Consider the following 6,000-nt stretch of genomic DNA (forward strand, 5'->3'; position numbering starts at 1 on the left):
TTGCTCCTGACATGACTAATTTTAATAGTTTATCATAATTTTATCTTTAGATTTTCAAACTGCTCACCAAAAAAACCAGATGATCATGCCATAATTATGAACCAAAACGGTAACCAATAGTTGTACTAATATCCTATCCAACCAGCTCATTTATCCATCAAACAATTATAACACCAAAAGAATGGATTGATCTACAACAACTCGATATAGGGGCTAAAAATTATCCTAATTTCACTTTTTCCATGAAGACTCCTTTGGTTCAAACTAGAACAAGGAAACCATTCCCTTCATTACATTTTATGTGTGTATGCTCAAAATAATGATTTTAGTACTTTTGATGTGAAATCAGGAAAAATCATTCAATCAGGATTACACATGAAATACTGCAAGAGGAACATGATGAGACTGAATATGGAAGTATAACTGAAAAACTGGTCAAATACATTAGAGTCTGACTATGGGAGCCATTAATAACTGATAGAATCACCACATGAGTTATCCATGATGTCAAATGCATATACCTTGCCAAGAGAATAGAGGCGTTTATGGCGTGATCACTAAAACTAATGCCCATTGAGAGGACGTAGCCTACGGGGGTATGCAGTTCTGGGACTATGAGGGTATTCTAGAACCTAGTCCACCGGGTTCTAAGCGTACTCCAAACAGAATATGTATATCTAAGACACATAACTGAAACATTGAATAGCTCAAATACTAACATGAAAATATGAGAATATAACAATGATAAACTGATAATGTAACATTCAAAAAACGATGCATGTATAGTTTTATAATTGACCTCGTATGTATCATTCATAAACTAAAAGAATCTACACAACTAGGGTTATGACTTTCATGCAAAAAAGTAAGCAAAGATTCAACAAAAACAAGATAATCTAATTAGTAATATTGTAATAACTAAATCACAACTAATATCTAATGTTTTACAAACTTTAGGTTTAAGCAAGATACATAAATCAAGAATCTAACTGAATTCTAGGGACCTAATCGGTGAAAGGAACCCACTAGTGAAATCCCATTATATGGTGACGAAATCTATAAAGAAATCCTTTAATTTTGGGGAAAAACTGAAGAAAACGTGTTGCATTCTTGGAAGGGTTTTGGTCGCCTATTTCCTCCTCTGTTTTTTTTAAGTTTGATGAATTTATCTTAATAGGTGTCTTTTGCCTTATGAATTACACTTAATGTGGAATATAAGGAGTATGGTGGAAATACTGTAGAATTTTATTATGTATAAAAAATAATATACATCCATGTTTACTCTTTTCTCTTTTCTACTTGACATGGTGTTTTCATTATATAGCTATTCTTTCTTTAGATAGATTCTGATTAGACCATAATTCAATATTTATTAATATAATCATTCTTAAGCTACGTCAATGTTTAAATATTAAGCGTAGACTTTAGGCTCTACAACTTACATGCTCTTTTTATTATGAAATTTAGTTATTTTTGTCCGACTTGAATCATCATAGCTTGTGTTTTAAGTAAAGGAGAGAGACATGACATTCTAGGAATGTAATCCATAGGATCAAGGGCATGCCCTCTATCTGCTACAAGACAATACACTCTTTCGCACATATATTAGACCCTAGAGCAAGAAAGATTCGCTCTAGTCCCGTAACAAATTAAAGGTGGATTCCTGTACAAAAGAATCCATGCTTTAAGAGAATCCCCTTTTTTCGTTTGGTTATGAGACTAGAGCAATGTATGTGTCAAAGAGGGGATTCTTTTGCTTCAGATATGGGGGTATGCCCTTGAGCCAATTGAACCAATTTCTAGTTAGTCACGTCTCTCTCTTCACATAAATTACAATCCATGATTATTCAAGTGACACAAAAATAACTTAAATGTATGATAAAAAGAATGTAGGTTGTAGAGCCTAAAGTTTAGGATTAGTACTGATGTAGCTTAACTATGATTATTTTGTAACTAAAGATTGGATTGTTGTCTATAAGGTCAATAAAATGGTATAATGAAAACACAGTGAAAAGCAAAAACGAGTCAACAAAAAAATGTTAGATTATTTATGTAGAGTGAAAAATTACAGTTGGATTTTTCAGCGAAATGATTTTGTGTTAGTTAATTAGGTAGGCATTTTTTTATTACATTTTAATGAAATTTCCATAGTTATATGTTTTTAGTGGGAATATAATAATTATATGACAATTTATGAAATTAACCACATCTTTATTTTTTCGAGGTATGTATTGATCTTAAAGTTGTCGTTTATCCTTTATGAGCTAGTGGTCTAAAAGTATATTTGTATACTAGAAAATAGGGAATTCCAATGGATGGAATTTCATAGATGAATAATAAAATTTCATGATAATATTATTTATCTATAGATTAGACAAAAAAAAAGAACAATGTTGAATTTGCAAGGAGCTTTTAATCATAAATTAGTTAGCGATTACCAATAATTACATAGCTATTTAATGTTTTAAGTTGTATCGATCACTAAATTAATGATCTCTATTTGGTTCTTTCTTAAAATAAGTTCTGACGGCATTTTATCTTAGTAAAAAGAAGAAAATAATAAGATTAACCAATTTTATTCATGAATCATTGTGTGTATTGATGGGACAGGTACCACGCCCCAAGGCCTATACCCCTTGGCATAAACACGAGCCCTAGGATCACGATTGACCCCAAGCTAACCCTGAACAGACATATTTTAAGCTTACTAAAACAACTGAATAAAAGATACTATGCAGAAACTTAAATCATGCGATAATTGGAAGATGGCAAATACCGAATACTGATCTGAATATATATTGAAATTCTAAGTGTTAAATGCTAAAGCTAAATATAAAACTATGTTTAAAAATGTCTCTAACTAAATAGAGTTGTTGGGACATGTCATCATCACAACTAAAAAAGAAATAAACATGTCCATTGTCCTCAATGTATGAGGATTCACCGCTAATGCTGTTGAGTATAATTGATCTATGCGTGATATGAATGCTGAGGCCCGAATCTAAATCATGAATATAATTCAATCTTATATTAATATAATCATTCTCAAGCTACATCAATATTTAAATACTAATCCTAGACTTAAGGCTCTACACCCTACATGGTCTTTTTATCATTAAGTTTAGTTATTTTTTGTCTGACTTGAATCAACATAGGTTGTGTTTTAAGTGAAGGAGAGAGAGATGACTTTCTAGTCCCTAGTGCAAGAGAAAATTCTCTCTTGTCTCATAACAAATAAAAGGAGGATTCATGGTCATAATAATTCATGCTTCAAGAGAATCCCTTTTTTCGCTTGGTTACGGGACTAGATCAATATATTTGTCAAATAGCGGATTCTCTTCCAGCGGATAAGGAGCGTACCCCTGAGCCTATTGATCCAATTCCTAGTAAGTCATGTCTCTGTCTTGCACATAACTTAGAATTTATGATGATTCAAGTCAGATAAAATAACCTAAATTCATGATAAAAAGACTATGCAGAGTTTAGAGCCTAAAATTTAGGATTTGTATTTAAACATTTACGTAGCTTAAGAATGGTTATATTGGAACTATAAGATTAAATTGCAGTCTCTAAGCTCAATTTAATGATATAATAAAAACACAGTCTTATGTACACAAGCAAAAATGAGTGAACAAAAAAAGTTAGATTATTTATGTAGAGTGAAAAATTAAAGTTGGATTTTTTGGCTCATGACTTTGTGTAAGTTAATTAGGTAGGCATTTTCTGATAACTTTTTCACGAAATTTACATAGTTATATGATCTTAGTGGGAAGATCATAATGATATGACAATTTATGAAATTAACCACATATTTGTTTTTTTCGAGTATATATTGATCTTAATGTTGTCGTTCATCCTTGATGAGATATTGGTCTAAGAGTATATTAACCTACTAGAAAATAAGGAATTAAGATGGATGAAATTTCATAGCTGAACAATAAAATTTCATGCTAATTTTTTTTAGCTATGGATTAGCACAAAAAAATAAAAGAAAATTCATGAATTAACAACGAGGTTTTTAGTGATGGATTATTTAGGATTAGTGACAAATCCCATAGCTAATTCAATACTTTTAGTAGTATCTATCACTAAATTATTTATCTCTATTTGGTTCTTTCTAAAAATAATTTCATAAGACATTTTGTCTTAGTAAAAACAAGAAATATTAAGATTTACCAATTTTATTCATTATCTTTTTGTGTATTGATGGAAAAGTGACACGCGTTGCGGCTATCCCCTTGGCGTAAACACTGGATCTAGGATCACGAGTGACCCCAAGCTAACCATGAGCTGGCATATCATAAGCATACTATAATTACTGAACACAGTATACTTTGCAACAACTTAAATTATGAGATAACTGATAGATGGGAAATACCCATACAAATCTGAATATATAATAAACATCTAAATGTCAAGTGATACTAAGCAATTACTCAAATGCTAAAGCTGAATATAAACCTATATATAAGAAAGTCTCTAACTAACTCGATTTGTTGGGACATGTCCCAAGAAAAACTGAAACTGGAATAAAAGACTGAAATGGAAAACATGTCTATTGTCCTCAAAGTGTGAGGACTCACCCCTAATGCTGCTGAGTATGGATCGGGAACCAAATATATGTGTGATCTGAATGCTGACTACCTTAACATGCATCATGAAAGATGTAGTTTTGAGACTATGAGGGTACGCTGAACCCTAATCTAACTCAATGCTAAGCCCACTCAAAATTGGAATGTGTATGACACAATATAACTAAATTATTGGAAATGAGAATGCAAAATTTAAGTACTGACAATGAACATTCAAAATCTGAGGCATGCTTAATTGTTCAACTGACCTAGCAACTGTTATTGATAAACTAAGAGAATCTACAATGGTATGGTTCTAAAATTCATGCAAATAACTAATCAACAATTTCATCAAAAAACATGATAATCTTATTAGGAACATTATAATAGCTATATCATAATTCTTCTTCAAGGTTTTAGAAACTCTAGATCTAATCAAGATATCACGGATCAAGAATCTGACTGAATTCTAAGGACCTAGTGGATGAATAAAACGTACTAGTTCAATCCCACATAGCAGTGATGAAATCTATGGAGAAATACTTCAATTTTGGAGATGGAACTGAAGAAAACCTCCTACTTGTTCTTAAGAGGAAATTGTTGAATATTCTCTTCTTTTGCTCTAAGTTTGATTAACTTAGGTTAAAAGTTAAATATTGCAAAAGTATATTTTTATTCATAGAGTTTGTAAAAATGTCACATACTGGGAGCACCCCCTTGACGTAACCGTCGTCGTTGTCCTCTTTGAGTACAAAGACTACCCTCTTAGCCTACAATACACTTATAGGTCAAAATGAGGAAATTTTCAAAATTTTTCATTACTACTACATGGAGGTTTACATAGACCTCTACATACACATAATAGTTATATTGAGCATACATAGACCCTTCATATAGGAGGATTACTTAGTCTTCTAATTTTATTACTCGTAGATATATATATATATATATATTGTCACGACCCAAAACGAGCCGCGAGTGGCACCCACACTTATCCTACTTTGTGAGCGAACCAACAAATCTAAACAACAAAATATGCGGAAGACTTAAAATCTTATTAATAAAATTTTAAATAAACATTCTAAAATTTATCAACTATTATCCCCAAAATCTGGAAGTCATCACATCAAGAACATCTATCCTAAAATTTCTAAGTCTAAGAATAATTAAAACTAAAATAAGTTAAACGATGGTCCATGTCCGAACTTCGAAGACATCAAGACGCGAAGAAGAGAATCCAGCCCGAGCTAGGAATAATAGCTCACCCTTAATTCTGACGTGCTGAAGACTGGCTAGAGTTGCGGACGAGATGAAGTCATTGGTGCACTTGCGGCACTCCACAAAACAACAAGAAGAACATATATGTAGGGGTCAGTACAAGTACTGAGTAGGTATCATCGGCCAACTCAGAATAGAAAGCAATATATAT

The sequence above is a fragment of the Solanum pennellii genome, chromosome 4 (assembly GCF_001406875.1).
Source record: "Solanum pennellii chromosome 4, SPENNV200".
NCBI lineage: Eukaryota > Viridiplantae > Streptophyta > Magnoliopsida > Solanales > Solanaceae > Solanum > Solanum pennellii.